General features: G+C 43.2%; 1 pseudogene; it reads right to left on the bottom strand.

The window, feature by feature from the left end:
- Nucleotides 1–5999: 5999 nt before the first annotated feature.
- The window catches only part of LOC100460870 (N-alpha-acetyltransferase 40-like), an 82899-nt pseudogene continuing 62159 nt past the window's right edge, over nt 6000–26739 (bottom strand).

The raw sequence follows: 26739 nt of genomic DNA, 5'->3' as shown, positions 1-26739 counted from the left end.
AGTTGAAGAAGAGAGAGCAGTCTTGCCATACTCAGAGTGTGTGCCTGAGTGTACCTGCACGTGCATGGGTCAGGAGTGGAGGGACAGGTTTCCCACTTTACTTGAATCTGGCCTCTCCTCTCTAAGGCTCACTGACATGTCTCCCTGCTTCCATTCCCTTACTTTCAAATTCAATCACCTCACCATTTTACCAGCCCAGATCTTACCGTTGGACTCTCCTGACAAGTGATAAGTGTGTCCCTGTTGCACCCAGGGACTGAGACCCCTGCAGAGCCCAGACAGGATCCCAGGAAGCCTGAGGGAATGGCAGGGACTGAGACAAAGGGCAAGCTGGTGCCTGGTTTCCAGGAAGCAGCTGCAACCTGGAGCCAGCTTATGGCAGGATGGTGAGACCAGTGACATCAAACCCTCCGATTTTTCCAAGAGATGCCAGAAAGGTACTGACTTTTAAAACTTTATAAGAATTAAACAAAACAAGTCCGTAGGGTTTAAAAAAAAAAAAAGTCATCTCATGGCCACCAGCTTGCAAGCTCCAGCCTACAAGATAAAGCTTAAATCCTTAAGCATGACCTCCAAAGTCCTTTATGGTCTTGTCTGCTCCTGTTGTAGTTCCAGAACTACTCAGTCCTTTGTCCCCAAAGCCCCAACCCACACCTCTCCCTGAGTGTCAGCTCAAGCTAGTACGTAGGATTGAAAAGGACAGTATAGATTTGTCTTGACGTGGAGTTCACATTTCACATAGCAAACTCTCTATTTATACTTAGAATGCTTAATTAGGGTAGCTGTGAAGGGTGTTGAGGAGATTATGGGAGGGCACCAAACCCCCCCCTCCCCCACTCCGGTTTCCTCTAACAAGAATGTTCTTCTATGCTCTTGGCCACCTTGCAAAATTGTATCTGTTCTTCAAAACTCAGGTTGGGCGTCCCTGGAGACTTTACTGACTCCAGAAAGAATCGCTCTCTTTCCCCCTCCCCGCTCCATCCACCCCCCTCCCCCCGCACCTTGCATACATTTTTCACTATTATATGTGTGGTAATGTGCTGTATTATTGCTCCCACGTCTGCTTCCCTGCGGACTGTGAACTGTCGAGTTTGAGGACTGCGTCTCACCCTCAGGGCTTGGTTCCCAGAGCCCTCCCTCTGTTTCTGTATTCCGACATGGAGTCATCTATCACACTTCTGCGAACACACCAGACATCCAATAGCTGCTTGTTGTAATGAAACCAAAAGGAGAACTGAGAATTCACGTTGCCAGGCTCCTGATTCACAACTTCCCTGTAGAACGCACCTCGCCCGCCACCTGCCTAACCCACTTACGTAACCCAGTTTGGCGTTTCCTATGTCTCATTGGGCCTGCGAGGTTGTGCGGCGGCCCCACCTGCTGCGGAGCTGGGGGACTGCCGCCGGGGAGCAGGTGGACCGCAGAGCGCAATTACGCAGAGCCGTGTCTGGCCAGATTGGGAGCGGGAACAGCTTCGTCAGACTGCCTGGGTGTAGCACCTGGGCTGTGAGAAAGGCGAGAAGGGAAGGATGAGCCATCTCACCGCGCTTGCGGAGGACGCGGCGCTGGAGCGTGGGCAGGGTCTGCGGGGTGCAGCCAGAGGGATTGGCGCAGCTCCCTAAGAACCACCTGGGTTTCTGGGGAGGAGGAGTCCCGGGAAAGACCTTGCATGGGTGGATGAAACAATCTTCTATTTGTGGTGGACGCCAAGGGGAGTGTTCAGAGACGCCCAGGCATGTGGGCAGGGGAGGGTGGCTGCAACGCCTTCGGCACCTGGAATTTTTGCCACCAGCTGGACCAAACCATGGACCGAGAGACAGATGGTCCTTCATCTCCCAGTGCCTGTCCAGGTGAGCATAGGAGGCAGCGATTCTGACCCTGCGTTTGATCTGCCTCCTGGACTTGAATGGAGCCACACACGTCCACAGGAAGAAAAGGGGTTGCCCCAAACAGTGTTCCCTGGAACCACAGGCCCAGGCAAATTTCCACCGAGGCAGTGAGAAGTATTTGGAAAATAAATGCACCCTTTACCAGAGAAGGGACCTCGTCATCTTTGACATTCTGAAACCCTGGGGGGAATGTCTTTTTGGTGCCAGGACTTGCCTTGCATTATTTCAATTAATCTCACACCACCTCCTGGGGTAGGTATCACTTTAAATCATCAGAGACCTCACGTTTGTCCCCAGAGCAGGCACCAGCTGCTGCTGGTGAGATCCACACATGGTCCCCCACCCCCTTACCCCGTGCCAGTTTTCTTTTGGTGGGCTTGCATTAATCCAAACTTCTATGTGGTGACTTGGGAGACAGGAGCAGGCTAGGTGACAGGGAAAAGGTGGTGATGGGATGCTGTTTCCCCCCTCTAAGGGCTTCCACCAGCTGGAGTATGGCCAGGAATACAAGGGCCTGACGCTGATAGGATTCTTCAAGTATGAGTCAAGGACTCCAGGGCTGGGCAGAGTTACTTGCTGCATTTGGAGTGGAGGAGACTATTCTTGTCTGCATAAAAACAGCCCTGCTCTGGTGCCCATAGGACAGGGAGCTTTGAATGAATCCCAAAACAACAACCTTGCCTGGTTTTGGCAATGCAATGACAAACACTCCTTGTGGTCCTGCAGAAACAAGGTGGGTGGAGGTGGGGAACAGGTGCAGGAGAGTCAACGGGAGTGATGTGATGGAGCAGATGACTGCAGCTAACAGACTGGCTCTGCACACAGGAGACACTCTTTTGAGACTCAGAACAAATAGGGGACACTGTGAAGAGGGTTTCTGGAAGCCAGGCTGGGGAGGGTGTAGCTTTGGTAACTATAATTTGTCATTAAAAATGAGTGTGTCTTATATTACAGACACAGGCCCATGAGGTCACCTGGTCACCTGGATCACACCACCGTAATGAAGATGAAAAAACAGATTCGGAGAAATTAAGCACTTTTTCAAAATTCCACACTAAGACAGGGGAACGGAGAACAAGCAGTTTGGATGGGAAACCAGCTCTTCCTAATTCCTCAGGAGAGCACAGTAGTGGGAACTACAGTCTTTCATTCTCATCACAGATCTAGCTGTTCTTCTGTGGCAAGTGAGGTAATTGCTTGAATGTTAGTTTTTTGCCTTGACTTCTTCATCTTTTTTTTTTTTTTTTTGAGATGAAATTTCACTCTTGTTACTCAGGCTGGACTGCAGTGGTGCAATCTCGGCTCATTGCAACCTCCACCTCCTGGGTTCAAGTGATTCTCCTGCCTCAGCCTCCTAAGTAGCTGGGATTACAGGTGCGTGCCACCACGCCTGGCTAATTTTTGTATTTTTAGTAGAGATGGGGTTTCACCATGTTAGCCAGGCTAGTCACGAACTCCTGACCTCAGGTGATCCACCCGCCTCAGCCTCCCGAAGTGCTGGGATTATAGGCGTAAGCCACCATGCCCAGCTGATTTCTTCATCTTTTAGTGAAATTCATATAGTACCTACACCTAATAACCCTAGTAAAATGGAATCATTAAGGTCTAATTAGGAAATATAGTTGAGCTCATCTGGTACAAAGAAGACAATTTATAGACAAGGTGAAGCATTCCATTTTTTAACGTAGCTGGAGTAAACAGGAGTGACTTACATTGCAGAGAAACTAAACTGTTGCAAATGGAAGTTGAGTAACTGTTGAAATCTGTGATTTGTCTTGTTTTTTAAGAATGACACTCTGGAAGACAATAACGTTAACATGGCAATACTCCTTGAGTTGATCTACAGATTCAATGAAATCCTTATGAAAATTCCTGCTGCCTCTTTTGTCTAAATTGACAAACTGATCATAAAATTTATATAGAAATACACGGGACCCAGAATAGCCAAAACAATCTTGAAAAAAACAAAGTTGAAAGACACAAACTTTCCAATTTCAAAATGTATGACAAATCTATACTAACCAAGACAGTGCAGTACTGCCATAAGGATAGACATGTATTGAGAGTCCAGAAATAAAATCATATATTTATAGTTAATTGGTTTTTGACAAGGGTTCCAAGGCAATCCAATGAAGAAAGAATAGTCTTTCAAACAAATGGTGCTGGAATAACTGGCTATCCACATGGAAAAGAATGAAGTTGGACCTGTACCTCACACCACATACAAAATTAGCTCAAAATGAATCAGAGATTTAAGTGTAAGTGCTAAGACTATGATACTCTAAAAAGAACAGAGGAGTAAATCCATGTGACCTTGGATTAAGCAATGGTTTCTTAGACGTTACACCAAAAGCATTAAGCAAAAAAAGAAAAAGAAAGATAAATCAAAATTAAGGATTTTATAGATGAAGTCAAAAAATAGACTTGATCAACATTAAAAACTTTTTTGTGGCAACGGGCACTATCAAGAAAGTGACAAGACAACCCACAGGAGAAAATATTTGCAAATTATATATATGATAAGCATCTAGTATTTAGAATATATAAAGAGTTCCTATAATGTAATCATAAAAAGACAAAGAATGAAATTTTTTGAGCAACCGATTTGAATAGACAGAAATTATATACAAAGAAGATATACAAATGGCCAATATGCAAAGAAAAGATGTTCAGCATCACTAGTAATTAGGAAAATGAAAATCAAAACCACAATGAGGTACTACTTCGCACCTACTAGGATAGCTATAATAAAGATAGACAAATAAGTGGAGGAGAGAGTGTGGAGATACTGGAACTCTCATACACTGCTGGTGAAAATGTAAAATGGTGTTTCCCTCTGGAAAACAATTTTGCTATTCTAAAGTAAATTAAACAGTAATTCTGTTCCTAGATACATGCCTAAGAGAATTGAAAAGATATATCCACATAATAACCTGTACACAAAGGTTCACAGAGGCATTATTCATGATAGCCAAAAGTGAAAACAACTCAGATGTCTATCAATTGATGAATGGATAAACAAAATGTGGTCTATCCATACAATTGAATATTATTCAGCCATGAGAAGAAAGAAAAACCAATATATACAACAACATGGATGAACCTTGAGAACATTATGCTAAATAAAATAAGCCAGACCCCAAAAGCCACATGTTATAGATTCCATTTATATGAAGTCTGGAAAGGCAAATCCTTAGAGACAGTAGATTAGTGGTTGCCAAGGGCTGGAGGAAGGGAGCATGGGAAGTGACTATTAATGGGGTTGGTGTTTCTTTCTGGGAGTAATAGAAATGTCCTGGAATTAGTGGTGATGGTTACAAAACTTTGTGATTACATTAAAAATCATCAAATTGTACACTTTAAAAAGGCAAATTTTATGGAATATTAATTACATCTCAATAAAAAAAAAGCTCAGGTGTAGGAGAAAGGAAGGAAGGAAAGAAGGAAGGAGAGAGAAAGAAGGAAGGAAGGAAGGAAGGACAGAAAGAAAAAGAAAGAAAGAAAGAAAAGAAAAGAAAGAAAGAAAGAAAGAAAGAAAAGAAAGAAAGAAAGAAAGGAAAGAAAAGAAGGAAGGAAGGAGAGAGAAAGAAGGAAGGAAGGCAGGAAGGAAGGAAGGACAAAGAAAGAAAGAAAGGAAGGAAGAAAGAGAGAGAAAAAGAGGGAGGGAGGGAGGGAGGGAGGAAGGAAGGAAGGAAGAAAGGGAAAGAGAGACAGAAAGAGAGAATAACATTTTAAGAAGTGTGTTGTCTGGCCCGACAGTGCAACCCAGACTCTTCCAAGAAAAAAGAAGGGCATGTCCCCCACAGAGAACAAGAAGGGGGGTCTCCACTGTCTCTTATATTAGGGTTTTCCACTCAGACAAAACCAATAGGATGGATGGACAAATGATAGATAATGAGAGAGGATTCATTAGGAATCTGCTGCCACTGGTTGGAGGGTGGTGCTGGATTCTGCCTCATGTTCTGAATGGTAATTGTTTCCAGGAATGTCGGCAAAAAAAAAAAAAAAAAAAGCTAAGTATAAATATGAACTTGGCTGACTAATCCTCATCATTAACCAAAAGATTCATCATCCAAACATGGTCTAAAGAAATACAGATACCTGGATATACCTATTTACTTACAAACATTTATTTAAAGAAATAAGCAGGGATCCAATTAATATCATCTAGACAGTTCAAACACATTTTCTTATCTGACCACCACATGAACCCTGCTGAGACAGCTTTCCTTTCCTTGTTATGTCAGTGGTGACTGGTGATATTGGATGGTGAGTAAGTGGGTTGGTGTTTATCTTCTTGGCAACCTCTCGCTGCTGCTGGAAACCTTTTGCTCCCTGAACCTGTTTCTTGTCTATAGAATGAAGAAAGACCAAAATTAGTAAAAAAAAAATAATAATAATAATAATACAACACCTACTTCTTAGGATCTGCAAGAGAACTGAATGGGATAATAGATTTATAGCATCTGGGACATGATCAGAGCGACTATTTCAGTTACAATTAATGAAATGGAGACTCAGACAGGTAATTTTCTCAAAGCCAGATAGCCAGTGAGTGGTAAGGCTGGGATTTGAACCCAGGTCCATCTAAGTCTAATGCCTGAACTCCTTTTACCTGCTGCTGACTCTTTCTACTAGGAAACTAGGCACAAAGACTCTTAAGCTTGACTGGCTCATAGTACACAGGGAAGGGTCCTTTCCACTTAATTCGTAAAACATCTCAATCACTGTCTAATCAAATTCTATGACTTTTCAGCATTGCTCTTCGTTCCAGCTTCTTGAACTGAAAGCTGAGCTCATGTATGTGCAATCTCTCTCACCCAGGATGAATGCTTATCTGGAAATACAGGAGTTTCTGGAGCCATCTCTGAAAAATGCAGCAAAAATGGATCAGCGTTTCTACCCATCTCAGCCCACTGAGCTCGTGGTGAGGGCAGGACGACAGCAGCAGAGGGAAAGAACATGCCATCTGAAGTCACAGGCCTCCAGCATCAGCTCTACCACTTAACAGCTGTTTATCCCCTGTGAGTCTCAGTTTCCTGAACTATGAAATGGAGACACCTATAACACGCCTGTTTGCCTCACAAGGTTGAGAGGATTGGTTGAAGTCAAGCCGCTAAAAGCACACTGCAAACTGTAAAGTTCTATGTGATTTATTTTTACCAACCAAACCACAATCCATTGCCAGACAGTTCTTCAAATAAGGGACAGACTTCTGACTGGGCGTGGTGGCTCATGCCTGTAATCCCAGCACCTTGGGAGGCCGAGGCGGGCGGATCACCTGAGGTCAGGAGTTCGAGACCAGCCTGGCCAACATGGTGAAACCCTGTCTCTACTAAAAATACAAAAATTAGCCAGGCGTGGTGGCCGGCACCTATAATCCCAGCTACTCGGGAGGCTGAGGCAGGAGAATTGCTTGAACCTGGGAGGCGGAGGTTGCAGTGAGCCGAGATTACGCCATTGCACTCCGGCCTGGGTGACGGAGCAAGACTTCATCTCAAAAAAAGAAAAAGAGATAGATTTCTTTCCCTTAGCAATAATCATGACTAATATATTCCAGGATGTTTTGCACTTACCTAGCCTTCAAATAAAACTAAACCCTGTGTATCTCCTGTGCGAGTATCTCCTGTGCGAGGCCCTGTGCTGAGCGTGCTGTGGAAGGCAAATATGACTAAGACTTAGCCCCCTGCTTGAAGAGTTCATGGCCTGGTGGGAGAGTTCAGGCAATTACATGAAGTGTGTCATACCAGAAGAGGGGAACAAATAAAGTGTCAGAAAAGGGTAAGGAGGCAGAGCTTACGATTAGTTTAGTGAACTCAAGGAAAGCTTTTTGGAGGACAGAATATTTCAATTGAGCCTTAAAAGTTGACTAATATTTGGGCAAGTAAAAATAACCCCTTGAAAACCAAGCCAGGAGTAATCCCAGCTACTCAGAAGGCTGAGATGGGAGGATCACTTGAGCCCAGGTGTAATCTCAGCTACTCAGAAGGCTGAGATGGGAGGATCACTTGAGCCCAAGTGTAATCCCAGCTACTCAGAAGGCTGAGATGGGAGGATCACTTGAGCCCAGGTGTAATCCCAGCTACTCAGAAGGCTGAGGTGGGAGGATAACTTGAGCCCAGGTGTAATCCCAGCTACTCAGAAGGCTGAGAAGGGTGGATCACTTAAGCCCAGATGTAAGCCCAGATGTAAGCCCAGATGTAAGCCCAGCTACTCAGAAGGCTGAGATGGGAGGATCACTTGAGCCCAGGAGTTCAAGGCCAGTCTGGGCAACATAGCAAGACTCCATTTCTTGAAAAAAGAGAGAGAGAACCACATGAGCAAAGGGTTGGGGCAGAAAAACGTAGGCTATGTAGGCAAAGAGGAGACAGACTTGGACTTGACTGACTCAAAGGGCACATAAAGAAGAGGCTGGGAAGCAGAGACACGTAAGTGGGAATTGAAAGTCAGCCCCGTGGCTTGTTTTTTGAACAGGAAATAGAAAATTGATCCAGCAAGAGATTGCAGAATGGTTTGGAGCAGAGGGAGACCCAAGGCAGACAACACATTCCAGAGTTCATTGCAGTGGGCCAAATATAAGGAAATTCTGAATTAGGACAGCCGCAGTGGGAACAGGGAGATGCCTTATAAGAATAAAATCCAAAAGATGTGTCAGAATAAATAGTAGAAAAGACCTGGGACTGTAAAACCTGGTAAGCAAATGGGTTTTTTTTTTCACTATTTCCAAAGCTTCACAGATTCATCCATTCGACAAAGATGGGTCAGACGCATGCGGGGGTGGAAGGTACGGCAGTGAGCAAGACAGACAGGATCCCTGTGGGGCTCACGTGTTCAGGAGGCAAACCTGAACAAGTAACTCAGTGCAGAAACAAGGTGGGCACATGGCAGTGTCCCTGAGATGGGGCCAGGGAGGAGGGGAGCTATTCAGGGAGGTGGGGGGCCTCTCTGAGGAAGTGACATTTCATCTAAACTTAAATAATGAGCATGGAACAGCTGGATGAGAGTGGGGGAGAAGCGATCGTCACGACTTTTTATCCAAATAGCATTTTAGGGAGTTACTGTTTGTTTATTTGTTTATTTTTGAGACAGGGTCTCATTTGTTCACCCAGGCTGGAGTGCAGTGACGTGATCAGAATTCACTGCAGCCTCAAACTTCTGAGCTCAAGTGATCCTCCCACCTCAGCCTCCTGAGCAGCTGGGACTACAGGTGCACACTGCCATGCCCAGATACTTTTTTATTTTTTCATAGCTATGTTGCCCAGGCTAGTCTTAAACTCCTGGCCTCAAGTGACCCTCTCACCTCAGCCCCCCAAAGCACTGAATTACAGGCAAGAGCCACTGAGGCCTGGCCATGGGAGTTACGTTTTGGTTTCCAGACACCAAGGTCCCTCTGTGGCCCTAAACAAGGGAAAATCTCTTATTTACTATCATTTGGAATAGATGAGCTCCCTGTGTCTTGCATACGGTATACTCCCAACCTCTGATAATGTCTTCTCTCAAAGTAGCTATGAGACAGTTTCCCATCTTTTCTTCCCAACAGCTGAACTTTAGATGTCCACATGAGTTTTCATGAAGTTTCTCCAAAAATCCAGCTTGACAGGTAATACTTAGCACCAAACTTAAGTGTCCCAGAAGCTCATAGACACTGGATAAACAAGACTTGTTCATCAATATAGAATATGACAAATGTCCCTGGTCCATTTAAGAGACCACAGGGTAGTTTTTAGAATAAGACAGGTGAACTTTTCTATCCAAAGGGTGAGTCAGCCCATCTGGTATGACAAATGCTGTTCCTGGCTTCATTCCTTGCCTGAGACCATTCGCCAAAACCTTTTTCATGAATCAGTAGTGAAGATAATCTAAGCTGTTCCCAGTAGACTCACTAGTGCATAGGTTCCAGGCATAAGACATCAATTTGGTTTGGTTATAAAATTTAATATTCTACAACTCACAGAGAATCTAATTCATTTGCCATCTGGTTTGGGAAGAAAGACCTCTGGAAACATTCAGGGGCCTTCAGGATTAATATTTCTCATCTCCTTCCCGGTCTTCCTCAAGATCTTTCCATTCACAGTAAAAGGTAATAATCTACCTGGAGTATTACCCTTTATTTCAAAAGCAGTAAGTTCATTCCACCTGGTTTACTTTGTAATATATCTATGGATTTTCTCATTCTCTTGCCCTAACGGTTTCAAGCCACATTAAGTGTTCTCTACCCCATCCTTGAGGACTGTGAGTGTATAGACCCATCACGTTACAACCTAATTATCTTAAAACACCATTTTATACTTTCGTGACCAGAAAGGTTTACAAAACACCTTCACTTACGTTATCTCAATTTGTTCTCATGCTGACCCAGAGAACACTCCTATGAAACAGGAAAATCATGCATTGTTATTCGCATTTTACAGATGAGGCTATTAAAGCCCAGGAAGGTGACATGGTCAAGATCTGGGATTCCTTCTTTGGTCTTCAGTGTGCATCCTGCCTAAAACACTTAACAGCCCTTATCCTCAGTACATCAGTACATCAGGGTGATGTCCCCTAACCTGAGCATTCCAGATTTTCTATCTAGTTTTCCAACCTTGTCTTCTCCAATATCAACCATCTGTTCCAATGCAGCTGGTGTTTCTAGTGTTATCTGAGTCTCTCATGCCCTAGAGGGCCTTAACTGGCTGCCCTGCATCCCCCTAGGAGCTGGTGGGTGGGCGGCCAGGAGCCTGAGTACCCTGCAGGGATGCATGTGGCACTTTGCATGTATGTGCTTGTGTGCATTTGTCTGAATTCATAACTTTCATTAGATCCACAAAGAGGTCTGTGGCATTCTCCCCCAATAAAGGTTAAAAATCAATTTCATATACTGTTTTCCTTGCCCCCAAATGTCCTTTCCACTCCTCTTGACCTATTTAATGCTATGCCTCTTAATTTTTTTTCAGAACTTAAACAAAGCCAACTACTAACATTAGTGATCTGTAAATTTCCCTTTCTAGAATAGTTTATTTGTTCTTTTCTTTCCAAAGGTTAATTCAAAAAGGGAGAAGCTGAAGTATTCCTAGGGTGGCTTTTACATATGCAAATAACATGCCATAACTTATCCCAATTGATAGAACAATTGGTTGTAAACCTTAATCATTCCCTTCAGGGTTGATTTAAATCCTTCCATTAGCACAATGGTGCTGTGTGATAAAGAGCATAAACAGCTCAATAGATACATCTAACCACATTGATACAGATAAGGTATCAGTTATGAAAACTATACTCTCCTCTGTAAGGATTGTGTAATGATATTCCAGATGAACAAAAACAGCAAAGGTTCAGCCACTCCCTAGACACCAAAACAAGCCAGCCTCACTGCTTATGGGGCCCGGAGGGCATAATGAGCCTTGTAAGAACAGATTTGCTTTGGGAAGTGTCCTAGTGCATTTTGTGTTCCTTATAAAAGAATACCTGAAACAGGGTAATTTATAAAGAAATAATATTTACTTTTTACAGTTCTGGGGTCTGGGAAGCCCAAGGCCAAGGAATCACATCTGGTGACGGCCTTCTGGCCGGTGAAGACTCTGCAGAGTCCTGAGGTGGTGCAGGGCGTTACGTGGTAAGGGGGCTGAGTGTGCTGGCTCAGGTCTCTCTTCCTCTTCTCATAGAGCCACCAGTTGCACTCCCATGGTGATATGGTTATATGTGTGCTCCCTCCAAAACGCATGTTGAAATGTGCTCTCCAGTGTTGAAGGTGGGCCTAGTGGGAGGGGTCTGAGTCACAGAGGTGGATTCCTCATGAATGGTTTGGTGCTGTCCTAATGATAATGAGTGAATTCTTACTTTGAGTTCACACAAGATCTGATTGTTAAAAGAGTGTAGCACTTCCCTCCTCTCTCTCGTTTTATCTCTCACCATGTGATATGCTGGTTCCCACTTGGCTTTCTACCATGAATAAAAGCTCCATGAGTTCTCACTGGAAGCTGAGCAGATGCCAGCACCATGCTTCCTGTACAGCCTACAGAACTGTAAGCGAATTAAACTTTTTTTCTATGTCAATTACTCAAAATCAGGTATTTCTTTACAGCAACACAAAAACGGACTAATACAGAAAGTTGATATCGAGGACCAGGGCATTGTTATAAAGATACCTGAAGATGTGGAAGTGGCTTTGGAACTGGGTAACAGGCAGAAGTTTAAAAAGTTTAGAGGGCTTAGAAGAACACAGGAAAATGAGGGAAATTTTGGAAGTTCTTAGAGACTGGTTAAATGGATCTGACAGCTGAGCTTCATCAGAAAAGTCCTATAGCCATGGCATCTGTATTAGTCATGGTTTTCCAGAGAAACAGAACTAATAGGACATATAAATAGATGTATATCTAGGGAAAGATTTATTATAAGGAATTGGCTCATGTGATTATGGAGGCTGAGGAGTCCGATGATTTGCAGTCTGCATGCTAGAGACCCAGGACAGCTGGTGGTGTAGCTAGAAGGCCTGAGAACCACAGAGCTGATGGTGCAGATTCCAGTCCTGCGCTGAAGGCTGAGAACCAGGAGTGCTGAGAGCAGGAGAATATCCTTGTCAGTCAGACAGAATTCAAAATTCTTCCTCCCTTTTATTCTATTCAGGCCCTTGACAGATGGGACAAGGCCCCTCCTCATTGGGGAAGGCCATCTACTTCACTCATGCTGCTGATTCAATGCTAATTTCTTCCAGAAACTCCCTTGCAAACACCCAGACTGATGTCTGACCAAATATTCGACCATCCCATGGCTCAGCCAAGTTGACCCATATGATGAACTATCACAGCAGCTACTGGATGCTGCAGCAAACTCATCAGTGTCTTCCTCAGGAGGGTTTGAGAATCCTGCTACTTGTCATCAGGAAAAGATATTTTGTCATTCTCATCAATGTCTATCCCAAACCTTAAGTCCTTACTCCCAACCATCTCCACCTTCCTCATTTGCAGGAGACAAACATCACCCACCTAAGCCTATGAAGGCCAAAAAGCCTAAACACCTACTCTTCAGCTTCCTCCATTCTCAGAGGATGGGGTGCTGTTTCCCTTTTCTAGACCAACCCCTCCATCCTCACCCCTCATCCAGTCCATCTTCCCTAGAGCCTTGATCTACCACATTTAGCAGACAGTATTCTATCTTCAGATTCTTCTCTTGTGACGCTACAGTTGACCCTTGAACAACATGGGTTTGAACAGCATGGGTCCACTTATGCGTGGATTTTTTTTCAATAAAAGTTACACCAAGTGTGCCTGCTTCTTCTGCTTCCCCTTCCACCTCCTCCACCTCTTCTACCTTTGTCACCCCTGAAACAGCAAGATCAACCCCTCCTCTTCCCTGTCTTCCTCAGCCTACTAAATGTGAAGACAATGAGGATAAAGACCTTCATGATGATTCATTTCCACTTAGTGAACAGTACATATATTTTCTCTTTTTTATGATTTTTCTTAAAAACATGTTATTTTCTCTAGCTTAATTTATTGTAAGAATACAGTACATAATACATATAATGCAAAAATATGCATTAATTGTCTGTTTATGTTATTTGTAAGGCTTTGTGTCATCAGTAAGCGATTAGCAGTTAAGTTTTAGAGGAATCAAAATTATATATCTGCAGATTTTCCACTGCGAGGGGAGCCAGGGCTCTTAACTTCTGCATTGTTCGGGGACCAACTATACCTTCTTTTGAAGCTTACACCACTGGCATACACCACCTGCCATTTTTTTTTTTCCTTAGTCGCCACCTCCAAACCCCTGCACCATCCCTGTGGCCATTATTCTACGGCATTAACTCCTGACTCACTGGTGACCCTTCCCCTCTTTGTCCTTCCTTCATTTTGGTAACTTCACCATTCTTGTGAATGTCCTAGCCCTTAAAGGTTTGATGCCCTCTGCAGCAACCTTTTTCTTCCTCTCTCTGTCGCCCTCTCCCAAGATCACACCCTAGACCTTGTCTTCACTAATAACTGTGCCATGCCTGAAATCCCTTTTTCAAATATCCCATAATCTGATCACCACCTCTCATCTTTCAAACATACTGGTTCTAGTAGCCCCAAAACATAATTTTTTACCTTATCAAGACTGGCAGTCTATAAGCCACAACTTTTTGTAATATTCATCATAAAATTATAATCATCAACTTGTAATCACTCTCAATTCCCTTGTCCTTTTCTCTTTTCCTCAGACATAGCAGGAAAAAGTCAACACTGGGCAAATCTACTTTTGTGTGATTTCATCCAAGCAACCAAACACTGCTCAAGAAAAACAACACAGTTTGGCTGGCTGGTTGGACAAGTTCAAAACCATGAATATCAAAAGGACACCCACGCTCCCCAACAATCCTACCACCCAGTAAGTTTGCTTTCACACTCTCCTTGGGGATGATGGTATACTCTCTCTCTCCTCAAATCTCTTTTTCTCTCTCCACTCTCAGCTCATGGACTTACCTCATCTTTATGGGAAAAATAGAAGCACTCTATAGTTTGATGACAGCATAATTAAATCTCCAGCCCTGAGCTCTAAACTTGTATATCCAACAGAAGACTCAACGTCTCCCTTTGGGTATCTGAGAAGCACCTCAAACATAGCGTATCCAAACAGCACTCCTAATTTCTCCCAAAGAAACTGTTTCTGGACCTGTTTTTCCAGTCTCAGCAAATGGCTCCACTTTCTACTCTGCTGCTTATTAAAGGGCTCACAGTCTTCCAATATGGCCCCATTGCTTGCTGCCTAGGCAATATCCACTCTCCTCTTCTTCCTTATTAACACGACTTGAGTTCAGGGGGCTCAATGTGACAAGCCAAAATGTTTACCTCCCCAAACTTGTTTACAGAGAAGAGTGGTCATGTGACCCCAGTTTTGGCCAATAAGATATACTCAGAAGTTCCTGGGTGGGCTTTTCGAGGAAGCTCTTAAAAGGGGAAGACCCAGTGGGTATTACTGCTTTTGTCATTCCTCCTTTCTCTTTCTTCTTGGCTAAAATGCACACATGACGCCTGGAGGCACAGCAGCCATCTCACCAGCAGAACCAAAGTCGCACAGGTAGGGATGGGGAGCACAACAGGTCTGGGTCCTTGATGGCATCACGGGGCAGCTGTATTAGCCTTGCGCTGCCCATCTATGGACTTTTTGTTGCTTTTGAACAAATTAATCCCTATTTGCTGAAGCCATTACAATGAGGTTCCTGTTATGTGCAGGTGACTGCAATTTTAAATGCATGATACTGTTGAAAACGCAGGGCAATCCTTGCTTCAGAACTAACCGTCTCCTCCCAAGAGAGGTAGATACTTTTCCTGGGTGTTCATTCCAACTGGTTTCTAAAAAAATGAGTTCTTAAACCCAAATGAGTTCCTAAATATACATTTTCTCCTTTTTCCTACACTTGGGACACTAAGTTCTCCTGCTTTGGCTTTGAATTGCCACAAAAATATCTGTTTTTCTCCTCATGATTTCCCCAGTAATACCTTTGGAAAGTGGCATTTGGGATCCTCACATGTTCATCTGTGTGAGGTTTTTGTCCATCTAAGCCACTCCATGTACATACACATCAGAGATTTCCTAAGCTAAAGTTCTTTTTTTTAACAAGCACCTATATAGTTCTTACTATTAATATGTGCCAAAACCCTGGTATAAGTGTTTTACAAATACAAACTCACTTAATTTTCACAACACCCAGGTACTATCTTTATCTCCATTATTGAAATGAGGAACTGAGGCACAGAGAGGTTAACTAAATTTTTCAGTATTGCTTAGCTAGTAAATAGCAGAACTGAGTTCAAACCCAGGCTTCAGATATGGTGCACCATGCTAAGCTCACATGAATGGGGAAAACTAAACTAACCAACCAAACACAGAAAGAACAAATATTCCAGAAGAACTTGAAAACCTACTACATTTAAACTGCTGTCTAAACTGCAAAGAAATCCAGGAAATAAATAATACATGTTCTGTATTTTCCAAGAGCTTACAACAGAGCAGAGAGGAACCATGTATCCAATAACTTACCGAAAGCAAAGCATGATGACTCCTCTGGGATGAAAAGAGGTACGGAGCACACATTTAGACCATGCAGGGACATGGGATAGCATTATGATAAAATTTCCCAGGAAGCATCCAGATGTCACCATCCAGGTTGTGATGGGGCCATGGAAAACAATTTTTCTCAGCAAAACGCAGCCATCTCACCAGCAGAACCGAAGTCGTACAGGTAGGAGTGGGATGCAGAACGGGTCTGGATCCCTGATGGCATCACGGGGCAGCTGTATTAGCCTTGTACTGCCCATCTATGGACTTTTTGTTGCTTTTGAACAAATTAATCCCTATTTGCTTAAGCCATTACAATGAGGTTCCTGTTATGTACAACTCTCAGCTTAATTGGCTGTGTGACTTTGGTCAACTCACTTCCTTTCTGGGACTTGGACTTCAGCATATACAGAATGAGGGATCTGGACTTTACAAGGTTACTTCCAGTTTGACAGTTGGTGGGTTGATGTTTTCGGCAATGTTTTTGTTATGGAGACTCGCATTACTCATTCTGTAAGCCCCAGGCTAGAGCTTTTGTCCTTCCAGTTGGCTGTGATGTATATTAATATTATTTTTAAATTGGGAACCTCTTTCCATGTCAATAAACATACACTATTTCATGATTTTAATGCTGCATAATACTATGTTGTATATACTCTACTTCATTTAACCAATCTTGTTTTATTCACAGCTAGATTGTTTCCAAATTTGCTGCCATGAATATCTATGTATCCATATCTTTATGCCATGTCCAATTACTTCCTAAGAAAAATTCCCAGGAGTGATTTTTTTTACATCAAAGGGAAAGCATGATTTTAAAGATTTTTGGTGCATATTGCCAGATGTCTTCCTGAAAATTTGCCCTTTTTACACTTGAACATATGATAGTTCTTTCTTTCTCCCCATAACTTCATCAACCTGGAGTATCAATTAAAAAATAAAATAAAAAAGAAGAAAATAAAAGAAGAAAAGTTTTTGCCATTTTCCTAGAAAAAATATTTTTATTGGTTTAATTTGTGTTTCCTTGATTACTAGTGGTGTTATCAGTGTTTCCTAGGCTTATAGGCTAGTCAGTTCTTCATTAGTGAATGGGCTATGTGATGGTTAATATTAGGTGTCAACTTGATTGGATTGAAGGATGCCTAGATGGCTGGTAAAGTATTGTTTCTGGGTGTGTCTGTGAGGGTGTTGCCAGAGGAGACTGACATTTGAGTCAGTGGACTGGGAGAGGAAGAACCACCCTCAATGTAGGTGGGCACCATCAAATCAGCTGCCAGTGTGGCTAGAACAAAAGAGATGGAAGAAGGTGGGGTAAGCTGGCTTGCAGAGTCTTCTGGCTTTCATCTTTCTCTTGTGCTGGATGCTTCCTCCCATTCCTCCTACCCTTGGACATCAGACTCCAGGTTCTTTGGCCTTTGAACTCCGGGACTTACACTAGTGGTTTGCTGGGGGCTCTTGGGCCTTTGGCCACAAACTGAAGGCTGCACCGTCAGCTTCCCTGCTTTTGAGGCTTTTGGACTCGGACTAAGCCGCTACTGGCTGCTTTATTCCCCAGCTTGCAGATGGCCTATTGTGGGACTTCGCCTTGTGATTATGTGAGCCCATTCTCCCTAACAAACTCCCTTTCATATATACATATATCCTATTAGTTCTCTTCTTCTGGAGAACTCTGACTATTGCAGGCTATTTATGGCCTTTATCCATTTCTCTGTTAGTGCTATTCATATTTTGCTTATTGATTTAGAAAGCAATATATTTTGTATTTTTTATTTTATTACTGTTACATCATATAGCTATTTTAAAGCTATTAATCCATGATTTATTACACATGTTGTAAATATTTTCTTCATTTTATCATTTGCTTTTTAACATTTTTTATGGTTTTTTAGTTGAACCAAATTGGTTAACTGAAGTAGGCAAAGGTCTTCTGTCAAGGGCTGGATAGCAAATATTTTAGGCTTTATAGGCCCTACAGTCTCTGATACAACCACTCAACTCTGCTGTTGTAGCTACAGACAATTCATTAATAAATGGACATGGCTGTGTTCCAACAAAACTTTATGTACAAAAACAGGTGGCGGGCAGCTGGATTTGGCCTACAGGCTGTAGTTTGCTAACCCCCAATCTATACAACTGTTTAATTTTCCCCCTGAGGTTCTGATGGTTAGCCCTTCTAACTTTAGCAATATCTCATCCTAATTCAGATCTGCTCCTTGAGGAAGCCCACAATGAGTGGGACACACAGCCTGCAATTCCTGAATTGTCTCTTTCCCAGGACAGTCCACCATCTCTATGCCATTCAATCTGTGCTGCTTTGTTCAGAGCAACAATCCCCAACCTTTTCGGCACCAGGGACTGGTTTTGTGGGAGACAATTTTTCCACAGGGGGCAGGGAGTAGCTGCAGATGGGGTGGGAACATTAGATGCAGATGGGGTGGGAGAATTAGATTCTTACAAGGAGCTCATAAGAAGTGTGCAACTTAGATCCCTCACATTCACAGTTCACAATAAAGTTTGCACTATGAGAATCTAATGCTGCCACTGATCTGACAGGAGGCGGAGCTCAGGTGGTAATACTCATGCGCCCAACGCTGACTTCCTGCTGTGCGGCCTGGTTCTGAACAAGCCAGAAACCGGTACCTGTCTATGGCCCAGAGGTTGGGGACCCCTGGTTTAGAGGACCAAATGCTGCCATGGTTCTAGATATTTACTTCCAATATGTCATTTTATGAAATAAAAATGTAAGATCATCCTTGATTTTGTATTTGAGTTTTTCCAAAACATATTTTGGAAAAAGATTATTTCCCATATTTCCAAAGAAAAATCATGGCTTTCTCTGAAATATCTGAGTTTCCAAAAATTCATTGTTTCACTTAATCACATGTGGCATTTGCCACCATCTTATGGGTTAGGTTTCTGAGGCTGGCTCTTTAGAGATGCGTATTTTCCCTTTGGTTCTCTGCCTGCAATCAGGGTGGTTGCCAACAGGTAAAATATAGGGCCTTGGTAATGGCCTATGATTTGAATTATTAGATGTCCTCTAAATACGTTCAAGTGAGAAAAAAAGACAGTATCATACTTTCCTGCTCAATTATACGTTTCATTTTATGTTACGAAGATAATACTTTATTAAGATAGACAAGCATAAGTATTCAAAAGAACTAAAATCACTAAATTTAAACTGGTAACACACCACTGAAATTATTCTTTAAAGAAGGTAAAGCACTGAGGTAATGATATAAGAAACATAGTTAATATTTTGGAATATTTACTATATGCCAACACTATGCTAAGTACTTTTCAAGCATTCACTTATTTAACCCTTACAACCCTACAGAGTGTATACTAAGATCAACCCATTTTATACATAAAGTCACTGATTCTTATAGACATACATTTCTTGCTTATGTTCACACAGGTAATAACGGAGCATGAACTTAAAACCTAGTGTGTCTAAATTAAGGGTGCATGCTCTTTAAATTGCTTTTCTCAATAATTCTGAATCATAATTCTTAAAAAGTCCTCCCTTCTCCATACCCCCAATAATAGTAGTAGCAGCAATAGACATTTGTACAGTGCTCAGTATGTGCCAGGCCTTGTTCTAAGAGTTTTCCATTGATTAACCTATTCATCCTCCTGCTGACAAAAAGTCAAACTCTGTAAAAATATTTTAAGAGATTTATTCTGAGCCAAGTATGAGTGACCATAGCCCATGACACAGCCCTCAGGAGGTCCTGAAAACATGTACCCAAGGAGGTTGGGGTACAGCTTGGTTTTATATATTTTTGGGAGGCAAGAGACATCAATCAAATACATTTAAGAAATACTCAGATAGCAGACTTCAGAGAGAGCAGGTTGTAAAATGTTTCTTATCAGACTTAAAAGGGTGCCTGGCTCTTAGTTGATTATCTCCTGGATCTGGAAAGGAAGGAAGGAAAACAAGGGGGAAAGGGAATTCTCTACAGAATGTGGATTTTTCCCACAAGAGACTTTGCAGGGCAATTTCAAGATATGGCAGAGAAACATGTTTTAGGGTAAAACATTTTATTTTCTTCCTCGTTATACCAGTCAGATTGGAAAGTAAGTCATGATATACAGGGTTAAATAAAATCCATCTGATGAGAATTTATGGTTTGTAGGGTATGACTCCCTAGACCCCTTAGATAGGAATTTGGGCAAGATAAAAAATAATCAGAGCTTAGTCCTCACTCCTTAAAACCTTTATTAAGTAGGTACTATAAGTATCCCCATTTTTCAGATGAGGAAACTGAGGCACAGAAAAGTTAAGTCAGTAAATATCAGAGCCAGGAGTTAAACCCAGACAGTCCTAGCTGGCTTCAGAATCCATGCTTGTAACAGCCATGGTTCAGTTACAGGATGTTTAGAAATCACAGGAAAACATGAAAATCACTAACCACTGTCAATTACAGCTTCATATATCTCTTGTTGATTTGAAGACGATGCACAGCTTCTTTCTAAAACATATCAAGTAATCCCAGCTACTTGGGAGACTGAGGCAGGAGGATTGCTTGAACCTAGAAGGCAGAGGCTGCAGTGAGCTGAGATCGCGCCACTGCACTCCAGCCTGGGTGACAGAGCCAGACTCTCAAAAATAAATAAATAAAATTTAAAAAATAAAGCATATCAAGTTTTTCTTTCTCTTGGACCTTCCCATGGCTTTTGGTGGCAAAATCCCTTGCAAAACAGCTTTCTTCCAGTCTTAGAACTCTTTTAGCAAGTGTGGTCCTCCAACTACTTCCAAATGAGGCCATTATGTTGCTTTCTTAGAATGACCCCATCATCTCTTTGAGAAGCAAGTATTCTTGAAATTTTTTATATGCAAATTAAAAAGGAACATACAATCCTATCTTCTTAGATAACTTGCTGTTGGGAAATCAGTAATTTCTGCGTTAGTTCTTCCTAGCAGAAGGAAGTCATTTCCCTTTCTTTTAACCTAGGCAGTTTGCTCTGTGAAGTTGCCACTGAAGTTGGTCCTTATATTTGTCCCTTGGAAGTCATCAGTAATTCTGACGCAGCCTGCTTTAGCAAGAAAGCTTTCAATAGCAACATACGCTTATTAGTTCATAATATTTTATAACACACATAAAATGAACATAACACTTGGAAACATGGAAGAAAGAGGTTTAGCCCAGTCCAGACACAAGCTTGCAGTCTAGAGAGGAGAGGCGTGCTTCGTAAGACACTGACTGTGCACCCACGGTGGGCATGCTAGTGCAAGTTGATGCCCTGGGGACATTTGGTGACAGTATTAAGGTGTTTCCCAAGACCTTCATTACAACCGTCTTTTCTGTATCACCCCTACCATTGCTAAATGTGCCTCCACTCCAACCTGTGAATGAGCTGGGCCTATACCTAAGGGACTGGCCAAGTTACTTCGAATAAGCCCTCATGCAATTGAAACAGGACATTAGGACTGACCTGATAAATGATTGCAAAAGGAGCTTTTGATAATGAAAATCTTAGCCTGGGCACAGGGGTTCATGCCTATAATCCCAGCACTTTGGGCGGCCGAGGCAGGTGGATCACCTGATGTCAGGAGTTCAAAACTAACCTGGCCAACATGGTGAAACCCTGTCTCTACTAAAAATATAAAAAGTAGTGTGGTGGCGGGCACCTGTAATCCCAGCTACTCAGGAGGCTAAGACAGGAGAATCACTTGAACCCGGGAGGCGGAGGTTGCAGTGAGCCGAGATTGCACCACTGTACTAGCCTGGGCAATAAAGAACGAAACTCTGTCTAAAAAAAACGAAGAAAAAAAAATCTTAGTTGTGTCACAAGTGGAGGTTTTGACCCCTGTTGTCAGCCAAAGCCTTTGACAATGGAGATAGACAAGGAGGGGCCGCTGAGGGGCAGCCCAACAGCTTACTGAGAATGAAGCTGTCATTCTTTGGCTGACAAAATGTAATTTGCTAACCATCCTGCCAAACAGGCATGCTCCATCCTGCCAAATAGGGGCTGACTATTCTATTATCTCTAGTCCCACCTTTCTGGATTTAAGAGCCTCAGAGGCTGGTTTATAGTTTACACTTCAATGAGATCTCAGATCAATTCCAACATGTGGGGAAATCCAATAAGCAGGGACGCTGAAATTTATGTGTTTATTTAAAGCTTGCTGTGAAACAATTACATGAATCTCACTTATAATCATCTATTACAGTTTATAAGTTACTATCCACAGCAGATTTTGTTTAAGACAGGAAAATAAATTACTTTCTCAGCGTCTTGTAGAATGTCTGCCTGACAGTTCAAGATGAGAAGTTGTGAAGTCCCCTCATGAAAATATGAAACCAGGGGCTGCACTGATTGTAGCTGTCGTGTGTGTGTGTGTGTGTATGTGTGTGTGTGTTCTCCACTTCAGTGAAAGGAGAGCATAGTTAAGGAGCAGGATGCCGCAATCAGTCAACCAACTGCTATCTAGTGATGTCTTCTCTGTTCAGGGCAGTCTGCTAGCTAGCCAGGGGCTATACGGAAGCCCAAGGCAGCATCCTTTCAGGAAACTGAATACCCATCTAAAAATAATAGTAACACCACAAGACAGAATGTGCTGATGTTCAAAGGAAGATGAAACAACAGGCATTGTAGGAGAAAAACAAGTGCCTGCTGGGTGATCCAGGAAGACTTCCTAGAGAGGACGGAATTTGGCATGGGTTCTGAGAGTGGATGGTGTTTGAGAGGCAGGGACAGAGGACATCCAGGAGGAGAAACCACCTGAGCTGAGGCACAGAGGGCAGTGCCTGAGGTATGTTGGGGAAGAGCAATGGCTCTCACTGGGGGCAGAGAACTGGGGTAAGAAAATGAGGGGTTAGGCCAGAGAGGAGGTACAGTGGGGAAAGGTTGGAATGCTGCCCTTTCTCTGTATCAGAAATAGTCTTCTAACAGGTACTGATCTAGAGTACCTATTAGAACTCCTTTACCCTGAGAAATGCTCAGGGGAACTTCAGAAGCCTCGTGCATTCCTTCAGGTTCTGAGAGACCCTTGGGAACCCCACAGTCTTGTATAGTAATTGGTTCCCTTGTGCCCTCCATGAGTGAATGAGGAATTATGTAAGACACAGTTCACCCCACCACAGATAGATATTATGTAGAAATCCCACCTTTTGATCTCTCCTCTTCATCATTATTTTTTAGATGAAAACACTGAGAAGCCAGGAACATCAGAAAGTCTCTCCCCCTCACACAAGGAGCAAACTAAGCAGAACATCAAAAGGATTGTGCTAGAACTGTAAGGAGAAACTTCATTCGTGTGTTTAATTGAGCTCCTGTTATTTTGCCAGGCAAGGGGCTAGGCCTTGGAGATACAGCAATGAAACAGACCAGGCAAGATCCAAAGCTTCATGCAACTTGCAAACCATTGAACAAGATAGATATTAAACAAATTAATGCACAGATAAAAGTTGGAAAGAAATATGGAGGAAAAGTTTTGGGAGCTATCAGAGACTACAACAGGGAAGGCCAGGAAATGCCTATTGGAGGAGGTGACATTGAGGCTGAAATCTGAAGAGCCAGTGAGCATTAGCCCAGTGAAGAGAATAGGAGGAACAGCATTTGCTTCTTCACTCATTCCTTACTCTCTATGCCTGGATACCTTCTTTAGTTATCTCGATGACCTCAGAGACTACAATGACTGTGCGTCTCTAATTCCCTGAAGGCTGAGACAGTCTATACAGCCTGAAGTGAGTCTACAGTATTTTTTTCTCTTCATAATATAGAGGCACCTCCCACATCCCAGGATGTAGCTACGTTGGCAGCCCTTGGGTATTTGCAGGTGCTGCAATGGGTCTTCCCACAGTTTGCTTTACAGTTAACCTGAGACAGTGCTTGCTTGAATCCACCTATAGGCTGTTCAATCTTTGTCCTCAGATCTCATCATCTTCCACATTGTAGGTCACCTCCTTTCTGAAACTCTGCCCTTCTTTGTCTCCATGACACCGTCTTTCCCCTGTTCAAATTCTCTGGCAACTTCTCCATCTGCTGTTTTCCATGCTATCAGTTGAGATCAGGTTTGGCCAGAAGCAGAGGCCCACAGTAGCAGTGGCTTACACAAGATGGAAATCCATCTCTCCCTCACACAAAAGCCTGGGGATTGGCAATCCAGGGCAGGTATAGCGGATTCCCCAAATCTTCTAGAGGCCTGGCCCCGTGCCAGCCTCTACTGCTCCATCTTACGGTGGAACACTCATCCTCGTGGTCCAAGAAGACTGCTAGAACTCCAGCCCTTCACATCAGGATTCTAGGAAGCAGGATGAAACTTGGGACAAATAAAAAGGGGACAAAAGATGTCAAGTATCTGTTAGGACAGGTTCCTGGAAGTGATTACGTGACACTCACTCTTTTTAAAAATATATCTATTTTTAATTGATATATCATAATTGTATATTCTTAAATCTCTTGGCCAAAACTTAGTCCCATGGTTACATCTAGTGATAAAGGAAGGTGGAATATGTAGTTTGTATTTCAGAGAATTCTGTGCTCAACTAAAAATGTGGGTTTTCTCGTGGAAAAAGGTAAGAATGAACAATAATGAACAACCATCTTGATGGGTATGTCTAGTAACTTGGTTGTGGTGATGGCATCACAGGCATATGCATATATCCAAACTCATCAAGATATATGTAGCAAGTGCGTACAATTTTTGTATATCAATCATACTTCAATAAAGCTTAAAAAAAAAGGTAAATGTGAAAGCACTGATCTGTGCTACACACTGATGGATGTGGGTGTCGTCAGGAATTTCGACTTGTGTAGTCCCAAACTTGCCAGTCTCATCCAACTGGGACTGTGTGCAGACAATGTCCACATTTCTCACTGCCTTTCTTTTTTTCTGAGACAGAGTTTCACTCTGTTGCCCAGGCTGGAGGTCAGTGGCGTGATCTCGGCTCACCACAACATCCTCCTCCTGAGGTTCAAGTGATTCTCCTGCCTCAGCGTCCTGAGTAGCTGGGATTACAGGTGCCCACCACCATGCCCAGCTAATGTTTGTATTTGTAGTAGAGAGGGGTTTCACCATGTTGGCCAGGCTGGTCTCGAAACCCTGACCTGTAGCGATCCTCCCGCCTTGGCCTCCCAAAGTTTTGGGATTACAGGCTGGACTCACCATGCCTGGCCCACATTTCTTACTTCTTGACTTTCTCCTAAGCTCAACCACTGCATCCCAACTATCTGCAGTATACCTCTGCCTGCTTGTCTATAGATCTCAAAGTCAACACCTCCAAAATATCAATCATTCAATTCCTTCCCACATCCTGCCTTTCTTCTGTGTTTTTATGCTGCCATAAAGTGGTCCCAGACTTTCCTCCACTCAACACATACTACTAAGCTCCTACTGCGTGAGAGACTCCATTCCAAGTGCTTGGGATACGTTGTGGAACAAAACAGACGCACACACACTGAGTCCCCACCTGAGGAGCTGGTGTTCTAACTTCCTCCTGTTTTGCCTCAGTCTTCTTCATACCCTGCATTCTAGGCAAACTGAGTTACCTGCTATGTTCATGCAGGACCTGTCCTTTGCTTGTGTTCTTACTCTTTCCAGAATGTTCTTTTGTTGATTTCTTACTAGCAGTGGCTCTCAATCAGGGTGATTTTGCCTGGAGACATTTTTGGTTGTCACAGCTGGATGGGGTCCTTATTGGCATGCTGGTGGGCAGTAAGCCAGGGATGCTGCTAAACATCCTGCAATGTATGGGCAGCCCCACAGTAAAAAAATGATCTGGTCCCAAGTCAGTAGTGCTGAGATTGAGAAACCCTGTACTAGAGTTAAGTCATACGTATCCTTCAATGCCAGCTCTAATGTCACTTTCATGAAATGTCCATGACGTTTTCTCCCATTTCTGTGCTCTCAAACCTATCTATGTCTCTACTGAAATCCTAGTACCCTGTGTGTACCTCTGTGATGACACTCATCACTTTTCATAGGCCGTAAAAGTCAACAAGCCTGAATTTATACCTGATTCATCTGTGTTCTCAGAGGCTAGCACAGAGCTTAGTGTACAGCAAAAAGGTACTCAAATATGTGTTCTACGCAGGAGTGGGGAATACGCAAGCATCTGTTTCTTCTCCCAGACTGCATTTCCTAGGAATTAGACTGAAGATTCTAGCTTCAGAAGGGAAACTGCCAGGCTCCTTCAGCCACATCTGGAAGAGTTTCAACTGGCATCAAGCCCCAAGAAAGACTCTGCCTCTATCGGCCTGAAAGGGAAAGCGCCAGTGGAAAAAGAGACTAAACAAACATGGCAGGAAATATGACTCTGTGCACCCTCAGAGGCTCCCTGCAAAAGTAATCGAAAGCAGGAAGAACCTTTGCTTAGATGGGAGCTTGACCAGCTTTGCAAGTGGGTTAGGGCAACGAGTAGCCTCAGCTGCCCTTGGAATCCTCACAAAGCAGAAACCAGGAGCCATGTGCAGCTAGCTGCACCCAGGGCAAGCTCCCAGCCAAGGGGCTCTGTGCTGTTTCTGGGCCACTCCCGGTGAGGGGCTGAGCACAGACATTGCTGTGGCTGAGTTTAGGATGGTGTGTCAACTATCACTTATTCACTGAAGTCTTTTTGGCCAAGTCCTTGAGTTGTCTGGGAGGCTGGAGTGTCCTGGCAAGCCTGGAAAACTGCGGAATCTAAACAAACTGGCTCAGTTATCTCAGGTTCCTGTTGAATCCAGATGTGCCAGCTTTAGCCTTCTCATCTAGCTGCTGAAAGCCAGGACCTCTGCTAGGCACCATTGTTAATCTTCCTGGCAGCTGAAATGGCAATAAGGTCTGTGGGGTCCCAGTTCTGAATCTCTGAAAGCAGGCACAAGGGAGCTTTGGGGCTTTTGCAAAAGG

This window comes from Pongo abelii, chromosome 5 (genome assembly GCF_028885655.2).
Source record: "Pongo abelii isolate AG06213 chromosome 5, NHGRI_mPonAbe1-v2.0_pri, whole genome shotgun sequence".
NCBI classification, from domain to species: domain Eukaryota; kingdom Metazoa; phylum Chordata; class Mammalia; order Primates; family Hominidae; genus Pongo; species Pongo abelii.
The sequence above is the reverse complement of the archived record's forward strand: the minus strand, read 5'-3'. Positions and strand labels throughout refer to the sequence as shown.